Source organism: Triticum aestivum, chromosome 2B, assembly GCF_018294505.1.
Source record: "Triticum aestivum cultivar Chinese Spring chromosome 2B, IWGSC CS RefSeq v2.1, whole genome shotgun sequence".
NCBI classification, from domain to species: domain Eukaryota; kingdom Viridiplantae; phylum Streptophyta; class Magnoliopsida; order Poales; family Poaceae; genus Triticum; species Triticum aestivum.
Genome location: NC_057798.1, coordinates 26,389,728 through 26,403,624, shown reverse-complemented (window position 1 = coordinate 26,403,624; position 13,897 = coordinate 26,389,728).

Genomic DNA, 13,897 nt, shown 5'->3' with positions numbered 1-13,897 from the left:
GGAAAATTATAACACTCTTGTCTTTGATAAACAAACTACAGTGGTACTTTTTATTACATCTCATCCGAGTGAGTACTTAAGTATAAAAGGGGCGGAGCAGCTCCGCATTCCAAGCTCGTGGCTCATCAATCTGGCGATCGACATTGTAAAGATGGTACGCTCCATTGTGGAGAACTTTGGTGACGATGAAGGGGCCTTCCCAAGTAGGGGCGAGTTTGTGTGGCTTCTGTTGATCCACTCGGAGGACCAAGTCTCCTTCTTGGAAGGCTCGACTCTTCACGTTTCTGGCATGGAATCGACGCAAGTCCTGCTGATAGATAGTCGATCGGATCATGGCCATCTCTCTTTCTTCTTCTAGAAGGTCGACTGCGTCCTGCCGGGCTTGTTCTGCTTCATCTTCAGAGTAGAGCTCGACTCGGGGTGCATTGTGAAGCAAGTCACTTGGCAGAACTGCTTCGGCTCCATAGACCAGAAAGAATGGAGTTCGCCCAGTTGACCAATTAGGAGTGGTCCTCAATCCCCAAAGAACTGAAGGAAGTTCGTCGACCCACGCGCCTGCTGCGTGCTTGAGATCACGCATCAACCGGGGTTTCAGTCCTTTGAGAATTAGGCCGTTTGCTCTTTCTGCTTGTCCATTCGACTGGGGGTGAGCAACGGAAGCGTAGTCGACCCGCGTGCCTTGAGAAGTGTAAAAGGCTCTGAATTTGTCGGAATCAAAGTTTGAACCATTATCAGTGATGATGCTGTGTGGAACTCCATATCTGAATATCAACTCTCTGATGAAGCTGATAGCAGTGCAGGCATCAGATTCTTGATAGGCTTAGCTTCAATCCACTTCGTGAACTTGTCGACTGCCACCAGTACATGGGTGAAGCCGCTCCTGCCAGTTCTCAGTGGTCCAACCATATCTAATCCCCAAACAGCGAAGGGCCAGACGAGTGGAATGGTCTTCAAGGCTGAGGCTGGTTTGTGTGACATATTGGAATAGAACTGACATCCTTCACACTTGTCGACTATCTCCTTCGCCATTTCATTTGCTCTTGGCCAGTAAAACCCTGCTCGGTATGCTTTAGCCACAATGGTCCGAGAGGACGCATGATGACCACAGGTCCCCGAGTGGATATCGTCAAGGATTATCTGACCTTCTTCTGGTGTTATACATTTCTGACTGACTCCAGTCGCGCTTTCCCTGTACAACTGTCCCTTTATCACAGTAAAGGCCTTGGATCGACGGACGATCTGTCGAGCCTCTTCTTCATTCTCTGGGAGCTCTTGCCTTAGGATATACGCGATGTACGGCTCTGTCCAGTCGGGAGTGATGACCAAAACTTCCATGATCAGGTCGACCACAGCTGGAACTTCAACTTCAGTCGGATCCGTGGCACTTTTTGGCTGCGGGGCTTCTTCGGTGAAAGGATCCTCTTGAACTGATGGTGTGTGGATGTGTTCCAAAAACACATTACTGGGAATGGCTTCTCTCTTGGAACCTATTTTTGCCAAATCATCAGCCGCTTGATTTTTCAGTCGGGGTATATGATGAAGCTCTAACCCCTCGAATTTCTTCTCTAGCTTTCTCACTGCATTGCAGTAACCAGTCATGGCCGGACTTCTGACGTCCCACTCCTTCATCACTTGGTTAACCACCAAATCTGAGTCGCCATAGACCATGAGGCGACGGACGCCGAGTGAAATGGCCATACGCAACCCATACAAAAGTGCTTCGTATTCTGCTTCGTTATTGGAGGAATCAAAGTGAATCTGGAGCACATATCTGAGCTTATCTCCTCGGGGGGAAACCAACACTACCCCAGCACCGGAACCATTCAGCATCTTAGAACCATCAAAGAACATGGTCCAGTGCTCCGAGTGAACTTGAGTCGGCAGTTGCTGTTCAGTCCACTCGGCGATGAAATCTGCTATTGCTTGGGACTTGATGGCTTTCTTTGCCTCAAACTTGATATCTAGGGGAAGGAGTTCAATCGCCCATTTTGCCACTCGACCAGTTGCATCTCTGTTGTGCAGAATCTCTGACAATGGAGCGTCGCTGACGACTGTAATGGAATGGTCAGAGAAGTAATGAGCAACCTTCTTCGTGGTCATATAAATCCCATATACAAGCTTCTGATAATGAGGGTATCTTTGCTTTGATGGGGTCAAAACTTCAGAAACATAATATACTGGGCGCTGAACTTTAAAGGCTTTTCCTTCTTCTTCCCGCTCGACCGTAAGTACTGTACTGACGACTTGTCCCGTGGCTGCAATGTAAAGCAGCAAAGGCTCTTTGCTGATTGGGGCAGCAAGCACCGGCTGGGTGGAGAGCAGGGCTTTTAGCTCTGCAAACGCTGCATCAGCTTCAGGAGTCCACTCGAACTTGTCTGACTTCTTCATCAGTCGGTAAAGAGGCAATGCCTTTTCACCGAGACGAGAGATGAATCGACTTAAAGCGGCCAAGCAACCAGTAAGCTTCTGGACATCGTGCACACGCACAGGACGTTTCATTCGGAGTATAGTACCAACTTTTTCTGGATTGGCGTCGATTCCTCGTTCGGAAACGAGAAAACCGAGTAACTTTCCGCCAGGAACTCCGAATGTGCACTTTGATGGATTAAGCTTGATATCATACCTCCTGAGGTTGGCAAATGTCTCAGCAAGGTCAGTCAGCAGGTCGGAACCTTTCCGTGACTTGACCACAATATCATCCATGTATGCTTCCACATTCCGACTGATTTGAGTGAGCAAACACTTCTGAATCATCCTCATGAACGTGGCTCCGGCATTCTTGAGGCCGAATGGCATGGTGACATAACAGAAGCACCCGAATGGAGTGATGAAAGCTGTTTTGATCTCGTCGGGTCCATACAGACGGATCTGATGGTAACCGGAATAGGCGTCTAAAAAAGACAGGCGCTCACATCCCGCAGTCGAGTCGACTATTTGGTCGATGCGGGGGAGAGGAAAATGATCTTTCGGGCAGGCCCGATTGATATGTTTGAAGTCGATGCACATGCGAAGTGACTTGTCCTTCTTGGGGACCATGACAACATTGGCGAGCCACTCGGAGTGGTAAATCTCTCGGATAAACTCCGCTGCTAAGAGCCGAGCCACCTCCTCGCCAATGGCCTTTCTTTTCTGGACGGCGGACCGTCGAAGATGTTCTTTGACAGGTTTCACTTTTGAGTCGACTCGTAGACGATGCTCAGCCAGCCCCCTGGGAACACCCGCATGTCAGAAGGCTTCCATGCGAAGATGTCCCAGTTCTCACGGAGGAACTGGATGAGCGCTTCTTCCTATTTGGAGTCGAGTGTTGTAGAGATATGAGTCGGAGCAGCACTGGGGTCGGTCGGGTGAATGTGAATCGGTTTTGTCTCACCGGACGACTGAAACGCTGATTCCGTAGCGGGCTTCTTGGCTCGCAACAAATCACTCGGGTCTGCAGTTTTCTGGTATTCCTGCAGCTCTACCACTGCCATCTGAGCATCGGCGATCTTTGAGCCTTTCTGAAAGCACTCTTCCGCCTTCTTCCGATTGCCAGTAATAGTGATCACACCTTTGGGACCAGGCATCTTCAATTTGAGGTACACATAACATGGTCGAGCCATGAAACGTGCATAAGCTGGCCTGCCCAAAATAGCGTGATAAGCACTCTGGAAATCCACAACTTCAAACGTCAACTTTTCTTTGCGGTAATTCTTGGAATCACCGAAAACCATATCAAGAGCAATTTGGCTGAGTGACTCAGCCTTCTTTCCAGGAATGACTCCATGGAAACTCATGTTGCTGGTACTGAGTCTGGACATCGGAATGCCCATCCCTTTCAATGTCTTTGCATATAGTATATTTAGGCCAGTGCCGCCATCCATCAAAACTTTAGTCAGTCGAGTGCCTTCGACGACTGGGTTGACCACCAAAGCTTGCCTCCCAGGGGTGGCTATGTGTGTCGGATGATCGGACTGGCTGAATGTGATGGCAGTCTGAGACCATTTCAGATAACTAGGTGTCGCCGGAGCAACCATATTCACTTCTCGGCTGATAACTTTCAATCGATTTTTGCTTTCAACATCAGCAAAAATCATCAGGGTGGAATTGACCTGGGGATATCCATCATCACTATCTTATTTGTCCTCAACTTTGTCCGACTCCTTTTCCTTATCTTTGGGTTGTTTCCCTTGGAATTACTGGATCAAGAGCCGACACTGTCGAGTGGTATGTTTCGGGTAAATGAGTTTACCCTCCTCATCTTTCTTCGTGTGGATGTGGCACGGTAAATCCATCACGTCATTCCCTTCCTTGTCCTTCACCTTCTTAGGGTTCCAAGACCCTTTGGGCTTCCGTTTAAACTTTCCTTGAGTCACGGCCAAGGCTTCTCCAGGAGCAGCTGGCTCGGCTTTCCGCTTCTGCTTCCGACTGGAGTTTCCTCCTCCGGTTTCGTGGGCGACTGACTTGTGCTTGCCACTCCGGAGCCGATCCTCTTCTTCACCATTGGCATACTTGGTGGCAATCTCCATCATTTGACTCAGAGACATATCTCCGGTTCGACCGAATTTTAGGTTTAGCTCTCTGTACTTAATGCCTTCCTTGAAGGCACAGATGCTGGAAATATGCCCTAGAGGCAATAATAAAAGAATTATTATTATATTTCCTTGTTCATGATAATTGTCTTTTATTCATGCTATAACTGTATTATCCGGAAATCGTAATACACGTGTGAATACATAGACCACAATATGTCCCTAGTGAGCCTCTAGTTGACTAGCTCGTTGTGATCAACAGATAGTCATGGTTTCCTGGCTATGGACATTGGATGTCGTTGATAGCGGGATCACATCATTAGGAGAATGATGTGATGGACAAGACCCAATCCTAAGACTAGCACAAAAGATCGTCTAGTTCATTTGCTAGAGCTTTGCCAATGTCAAGTATCTCTTCCTTCGACCATGAGAGCGTGTAACTCCTGGATACCGTAGGAGTGCTTTGGGTGTATCAAACGTCACAACGTAACTGGGTGACTATAAAGGTGCACTACAGGTATCTCCGAAAGTATCTATTGTTTTATGCGGATCGAGACTGGGATTTGTCACTCCGTGTAAACGGAGAGGTATCTCTGGGCCCACTCGGTAGGACATCATCATATGCGCAATGTGACCAAGGAGTTGATCACGGGATGATGTGTTACGGAACGAGTAAAGTGACTTGCCGGTAACGAGATTGAACAAGGTATTGGATACCGACGATCGAATCTCGGGCAAGTAACATACCGATAGACAAAGGGAATTGAATACGGGATTGATTAAGTCCTTGACATCATGGTTCGTCCGATGAGATCATCGTGGAACATGTGGGAGCCATCATGGGTATCCAGATCCCGCTGTTGGTTATTGACCGGAGAACGTCTCGGTCATGTCTACATGTCTCCCGAACCCGTAGGGTCTACACACTTAAGGTTCGATGACGCTAGGGTTATAAAGGAAGTTTGTATGTGGTTACCGAATGTTGTTCGGAGTCCCGGATGAGATCCCGGACGTCACGAGGAGTTCCGAAATGGTCCGGAGGTAAAGATTTATATATGGGAAGTCCTATTTTGGCCACCGGAAAATGTTCGGGATTTTTTGGTATTGTACCGGAAAGGTTCTAGAAGGTTCCGGAGTGGGGCCCACCTGCATGGGGGGACCCACATGGACGTGGGTAGTGGGGGCAAGGCCCCACACCCTGGTCAAGGCGCACCAAGATCCCCCCTTAGAAGGAATAAGATCATATCCCGAAGGGATAAGATCAAGATCCCTAAAAAGGGGGGATAACAATCGGTGGGGAAGGAAATAATGAGATTTCTTTCCTCCCACCTTGGCCAACGCCCCAATGGACTTGGAGGGCAAGAAACCAGCCCCTCCACCCCTATATATAGTGGGGAGGCGCATGGGAGCTATAGACGAAGTTCTGGCGCAGCCCTCCCCCTCTCCCAAGTCGTGCTCCTCTCCCGTGGTGCTTGGCAAAGCCCTACAGGATTGCCACGCTCCTCCACCACCACCACGCCGTTGTGCTGCTGCTGGATGGAGTCTTCCTCAACCTCTCCCTCTCTCCTTGCTGGATCAAGGCGTGGGATAAGTCACCGGGGCTGTACGTGTGTTGAACGTGGAGGTGCCGTGCGTTCGGCACTTGATCATCGGTGATTTGAATCACGACGAGTACGACTTCATCAACCCCGTTCACTTGAACGCTTCCGCTTAGCGATCTACAAGGGTATGTAGATGCACTCTCCTTCTACTCGTAGCTGGTTTCTCCATAGATAGATCTTGGTGACACGTAGGAAAATTTTTGAATTTCTGCTACGTTCCCCAACAGTGGTATCAAAGCCAGGTTTATTGCGTAGATTCTTTGCACGAGTAGAACACAAAGTAGTTGTGGGCATTGATGTTGTTCAATATGCTTACCGTTACTAGTCCAATCTTGTTTCGACGGTATTGTGGGATGAAGCGGCCCGGACCGACCTTACACGTACTCTTACGTGAGACAGGTTCCACCGATTGACATGCACTTGGTGCATAAGGTGGCTAGCGGGTGCCAGTCTCTCCCACTTTAGTCGTAACGGATTCGATGAAAAGGGTCCTTATGAAGGGTAAATAGCAATTGGCATATCACGTTGTGGTCTTGCATAGGTAAGAAACGTTCTTGCTAGAAACCCATAGCAGCCACGTAAAACATGCAACAACAATTAGAGGACGTCTAACTTGTTTTTGCAGGGTATGCTATGTGATGTGATATGGCCAAGAAGAATGTGATGAATGATATGTGATGTATGAGATTGATCATGTTCTTGTAATAGGATTCACGACTTGCATGTCGATGAGTACGACAACCGGCAGGAGCCATAGGAGTTGTCTTTATTTATTGTATGACCTGCGTGTCATTGAAGAACGCCATGTAAACTACTTTACTTTATTGCTAAACGCGTTAGTCATAGAAGTAGAAGTAGTCGTTGGCGTGACAACTTCATGAAGACACGATGATGGAGATCATGATGATGGAGATCATGGTGTCGTGCCGGTGACGATGATGATCATGGAGCCCCGAAGATGAAGATCAAAAGGAGCAAAATGATATTGGCCATATCATGTCACTATTTGATTGCATGTGATGTTTATCATGTTTATGCATCTTGTTTGCTTAGGACGACGGTAGTAAATAAGATGATCCCTTACAAAATTTCAAGAAGTGTTCTCCCCTAACTGTGCACCGTTGCTACAGTTCGTCGCTTCTAAGCACCACGTGATGATCGGGTGTGATGGATTCTTACGTTCACATACAACGGGTGTAAGACAGTTTTACACAGCGAAAACACTTAGGGTTAACTTGACGAGCCTAGCATGTGCAGACATGGCCTCGGAACACGGAGACCGAAAGGTCGAGCATGAGTCGTATGGTAGATACGATCAACATGAAGATGTTCACCGATGATGACTAGTCCGTCTCACGTGATGATCGGACACGGCCTAGTTGACTCGGATCATGTGATCACTTAGATGACCAGAGGGATGTCTATCTAAGTGGGAGTTCATAAGATGAACTTAATTATCCTGAACATAGTCAAAAGACCTTTTGCAAATTATGTCGTAAGCTCGCGCTTTAGTTCCACTGTTTAGATATGTTCCTAGAGAAAATATAGTTGAAAGTTGATAGTAGCGATTATGCGATCAGTAGAAAGCTTATGTCCTTAATGCACCGCTCAGTGTGCTGAACCCCAACGTCGTTTGTCGATGTTGCGAACATCGGACATACACGTTTTGATAACTACGTGATAGTTCAATTAAATGGTTTAAGTAGAGGCACCAAAGACGTTTTCGAAACGTCGCGGAACATATGAGATGTTTCGAGGGCTGAAATTGGGATTTCAGGCTCGTGCCCACGTCAAGAGGTATAAGACCTACGACGATTTTCTTAGCCTGCAAACTAAGGGAGAAAAGCTCAATCATTGAGCTTGTGCTCAGATTGTCTGAGCACAACAATCACTTGAATCGAGTGGGAGTTGATCCTCCAGATGAGATAGTGATGTTTCCCCAAAGTCATTGCCACCAAGCTGCTAGAGCTTCATGATTAACTATAACATATCAGGGATAGATATGATGATCCTTGAAATATTCATGATGTTTGACACCGCGAAAGTAGAACTCAAGAAGGAGCATCAATTGTTGATGGTTGGTGAAACCACTAGTTTCAAGAAGGGCAAGGGAACAAAGGGATACTTCATGAAACGGCAATTCAGCTGCTGCTCTAGTGAAGAAACCCAAGGTTGAACCCAAACCCGAGACTAAGTGCTTCTGTAATAAGGGGAACAACCACTGGAGCAGCATTACCCTAGATACTTGGTAGATGAGAAGGCTGGCAAGGTCGACAGAAGTATATTGGATATACATTATGTTAATGTGTACTTTACTAGTACTCCTAGTAGCACCAGGGTATTGGATACCGGTTCGGTTGCTAAGTGTTAGTAACTCGAAATAAAAGCTACAGAATAAACGGAGACTAGCTAAAGGTGAGCTGACGATATATGTTGGAAGTGTTTCCAAGGTTGATATGATCAAGCATCGCACGCTCCCTCTACCACCGAGATTGGTGTTTGCGTTGAGCATAGACATGATTGGATTATGTCTATCGCAATACGGTTATTCATTTAAGGAGAATAATGGTTACTCTATTTTTGAATAATACCTTCAATGGTCTTGCACCTAAAGGAATGGTTTATTGAATCTCGGTCGTAGTGATACACATTTTCATGCCAAAAGATATAAGATAGTAATGATAGTACCACTTACTTGTGGCACTGCCATGTAAGTCATAATGGTATAAAACGCATGAAGAAGCTCCATGTTGATGGATCTTTGGACTCACTCGTTTTTGAAAAGTTTGAGACATGCGAACCATGTCTATTGGTGTATATGCATGAAGAAACTCCATGCAAATGGATCGTTCGGACTCACTTGATTTTGAATCACTTGAGATATGCAAATCATACCACATGGGCAAGATGACTGAAAAGCCTCATTTTCAGTAAGATGGAACAAGATAGCAACTTGTTGGAAGTAACACATTTTGATGTGTGCAGTCGAATGAGTGCTGAGGCATGCAGTGAATATCATTATGTTCTTACTTCACAGATGATTCGAGTAAATGTTGAGTATATTTACTTGATGAAACACAAGTCTGAATTATTGAATGGTTCAAGTAATTTCAGAGTGAAGTAGCAGATCATTGTGACAAGAGGATAAAATGTCTATGATATGATCATAGAGATGAATATCTGAGTTACGAGTTTTGGCACACAATTAAGACATTGTGGAAATTGTTTCGCAATTAATACCGCCTGGAACACCATAATGTGATGGTGTGTCCGAACATCATAGTTGCACCCTATTGGATATGGTGCGTACCATGATGTCTCTTATCGAATTACCACTATCGTTCATGGGTTAGGCATTAGAGACAACCACATTCACTTTAAATAGGGCACCACGTAATTCCGATGAGATGACACCGTATGAATTATGCTTTAGAGAAACCTAAGTTGTCGTTTCTTAAAAGTTTGGGGCTGCGACGCTTATATGAAAAAGTTTCAGGTTGATAAGCTCGAACCCAAAGCGGATAAAATGCATCTTCATAGGAAACCCAAAACAGTTGGGTATACCTCCTAATTCAGATCCAAAAGCAATATGGATTGTTTCTAGAATCGGGTCCTTTCTCGAGGAAAAGTTTCTCTCGAAAGAATTGAGTGGGAGGATGGTGGAGACTTGATGAGGTTATTGAACCGTCTCTTCAACTAGTGTGTGACAGGGCACAGGGAGTTGTTCCTGTGGCACCTACACCAATTGAAGTGGAAGCTTATGATATTGATCATGAAACTTCGGATCAAGTCACTCCCAAACCTCGTAGGATGACAAGGATGCGTACTACTTCAGAGTGGTACGTAATCCTGTCTTGAAGGTCATGTTGCTAGACAACAATGAACCTACGAGCTATGGAGAAGCGATGGTGGGCCCGGATTCCGATAAATGGCTTGAGGCCATAAAATTCGAGAGAGGATCCATGTATGAAAACAAAGTGTAGACTTTGGCAGAACGGCTCGATGGTCGTAAGGCTAATGAGTACAGATGGATTTCAAAAGGAAGACGGACAATGATGGTAAATGTTACCATTAAGAAAGCTCGACTTGTCGTTAAGATGTTTTCCGACAAGTTCAAGGAGTTGACTACGATGAGATTTTCTCACTCGTAGCGATGCTAAGAGTCTGTTGGAATTATATTAGCGATTACTGCATTATTTATGAAATCTTGCAGATAGGATGTCAAAACATTGTTTCCTCGACGATTTTAATGAGGAAAGGTTGTATGTGATACAACCGGAAGGTTTTGTCAATCCCGAAAGATGCTAATAAGTATGCAAAGCTCCAGCAATCCTTCTAAGGACTGGAGTGAGCATCTCGGAGTTGGAATGTATGCTTTGATGATGATCAAAAATTTTGGGTTTGTACAAAGTTTATGAGAAACTTGTATTTCCAAAGAAGTGAGTGGGAGCACTATAGAATTTCTGATGAGTATATGTTGTTGACATATTGTTGATCAGAAATGACGTAGAATTTCTGGAAAGCATATAGGGTTATTTTGAAAGTGTTTTTCAATGGAAAGCCTGGATTAAGCTACTTGAACATTGAGCATCAAGATCTATAAGGATAGATCAAAATGCTTAATAATACTTTCAAATGAGCACATACCTTGACATGATCTTGAAGGTGTTCAAGATGGACCAGTCAAAGAAGGAGTTCTTGCCTGAGTTGTAAGGTACGAAGTTAAGACTTAAAGCTCGACCACGGCAGAATAGAGAGAAAGGACGAAGGTCGTCCCCTATGCTTAAGACGTAGGCTCTTCAGTATGCTATGCTGTGTACCGCACCTGAAGTGTGCCTTGCCATGAGTCAGTCAAGGGGTACAAGAGTGATCCAAGAATGGCTCACAGGACAGCGGTCAAAGTTATCCTTAGTAACTAGTGGACTAAGGAATTTTCTCGATTATGGAGGTGGTAAAAGAGTTCGTCGTAAAGGTTACGACGATGCAAGCTTGACACCTATCCGGATAGCTCTGAGTAGAGAGACCGGATACATATAATGGAGCAATAATTTAGAATAGCTCCAAGTAGAACAGTTGTTTGGAATAGCTCCAAATAGAGCGTGGTAGCTGCATCTAGGAGATGACATAGAGATTTGTAAAGCACACACGGATCTGAAAGGTTCAGACCCGTTGACTAAAACCTCTCTCACAAGCAACATGATCAAACATAAAACTCATTGAGTGTTAATCACATAGTGATGTGAACTAGACTACTGACTCTAGTAAACTCTTGGGTATTAGTCACATGGCGATGTGACCTGTGAGTGTTAATCACATGGCGATGTGAACTAGATTATTGACTCTAGTGCAAGTGGGAGACTGTTGGAAATATGCCCTAGAGGCAATAATAAAAGTATTATTATTATATTTCCTTGTTCATGATAATTGTCTTTTATTCATGCTATAACTGTATTATCCGGAAATCGTAATACACGTGTGAATACATAGACCACAATATGTCCCTAGTGAGCCTCTAGTTGACTAGCTCGTTGTGATCAACAGATAGTCATGGTTTCCTGGCTATGGACATTGGATGTCGTTGATAACGGGATCACATCATTAGGAGAATGATGTGATGGACAAGACCCAATCCTAAGACTAGCACAAAAGATCGTGTAGTTCATTTGCTAGAGCTTTGCCAATGTCAAGTATCTCTTCCTTCGACCATGAGAGCGTGTAACTCCTGGATACCGTAGGAGTGCTTTGGGTGTATCAAACGTCACAACGTAACTGGGTGACTATAAAGGTGCACTACAGGTATCTCCGAAAGTATCTATTGTTTTATGCGGATCGAGACTGGGATTTGTCACTCCGTGTAAACGGAGAGGTATCTCTGGGCCCACTCGGTAGGACATCATCATATGCGCAATGTGACCAAGGAGTTGATCACGGGATGATGTGTTACGGAACGAGTAAAGTGACTTGCCGGTAACGAGATTGAACAAGGTATTGGATACCGACGATCGAATCTCGGGCAAGTAACATACCGATAGACAAAGGGAATTGAATACGGGATTGATTAAGTCCTTGACATCATGGTTCATCCGATGAGATCATCGTGGAACATGTGGGAGCCATCATGGGTATCCAGATCCCGCTGTTGGTTATTGACCGGAGAACGTCTCGGTCATGTCTACATGTCTCCCGAACCCGTAGGGTCTACACACTTAAGGTTCGATGACGCTAGGGTTATAAAGGAAGTTTGTATGTGGTTACCGAATGTTGTTCGGAGTCCCGGATGAGATCCCGGACGTCACGAGGAGTTCCGGAATGGTCCGGAGGTAAAGATTTATATATGGAAAGTCCTATTTTGGCCACCGGAAAATGTTCGGGATTTTTCGGTATTGTACCGGGAAGGTTCTAGAAGGTTCCGGAGTGGGGCCCACCTGCATGGGGGGACCCACATGGACGTGGGTAGTGGGGGCAAGGCCCCACACCCCTGGTCAAGGCGCACCAAGATCCCCCCTTAGAAGGAATAAGATCATATCCCGAAGGGATAAGATCAAGATCCCTAAAAAGGGGGATAACAATCGGTGGGGAAGGAAATAATGAGATTTCTTTCCTTCCGCCTTGGCCAACATCCCAATGGACTTGGAGGGCAAGAAACCAGCCCCTCCACCCCTATATATAGTGGGGAGGCGCATGGGAGCTATAGACGAAGTTCTGGCGCAGCCCTCCCCCTCTCCCAAGCCGTTCTCCTCTCCCGTGGTGCTTGGCGAAGCCCTACAGGATTGCCACGCTCCTCCACCACCACCACGCCGTTGTGCTGCCGCTGGATGAAGTCTTCCTCAACCTCTCCCTCTCTCCTTGCTGGATCAAGGCGTGGGATACGTCACCGGGCTGTACGTGTGTTGAACGCGGAGGTGCCGTGCGTTCGGCACTTGATCATCGGTGATTTGAATCACGACGAGTACGACTTCATCAACCCCGTTCACTTGAATGCTTCCGCTTAGCGATCTATAAGGGTATGTAGATGCACTCTCCTTCTACTCGTAGCTGGTTTCTCCATAGATAGATCTTGGTGACACGTAGGAAATTTTTTGAATTTCTGCTACGTTCCCCAACAACAGACTGCCTGGTGATCAGATACATTCTCTACCGTGTGATGCAACGTGATCCATCTCTGGATGTAATCCCTCAAAGTTTCAGTCGACTTCTGCACAGAAGATTGCAGCTCTGTCAACCCTGCTGGTCGCTTGCAAGTTCCTTCAAATGTTCTGACAAACACTCGGGCAAGATCTTCCCAAGTGTAAATGCTGCTGGGTGCCAACTAATTCAACCATGCTCTGGCCGAGCCCTCCAACATAAGAGGCAGGTGTTTCATGGCCACTTCATCGTTGCCGCCGCCAATCTGAACAGCCACTCGGTAGTCTTCAAGCCAAGTATCAGGCTTGGACTCACCAGTGAACTTACTAACTCCAGTCGCCAACCTGAAGTTGGGAGGAATCACCACGACCCTGATGGCTCTGCTGAAACACTCTGGTCCTGAGACGTGTACTCTGCTGCTGGTGGGTACATCTCTGTCATGACCTTCTCGGTGATCTCTGTTCCTGTCGACCAAACCTTGAACGATAATGGATCTCGCATCAAAGCCTGGTTCCCTGGGGTCGACTGGAATCCTTCGCCCAACACTGTGATGGCGTCTATCATCCTGCTGTCGAGGCGCGTACGATCCACTCCTTGGGGGAGGGGTGGGCACTCGACGTCGATCATCACGATCGAGTCGGTGATCATACTGCGCACGGTTCT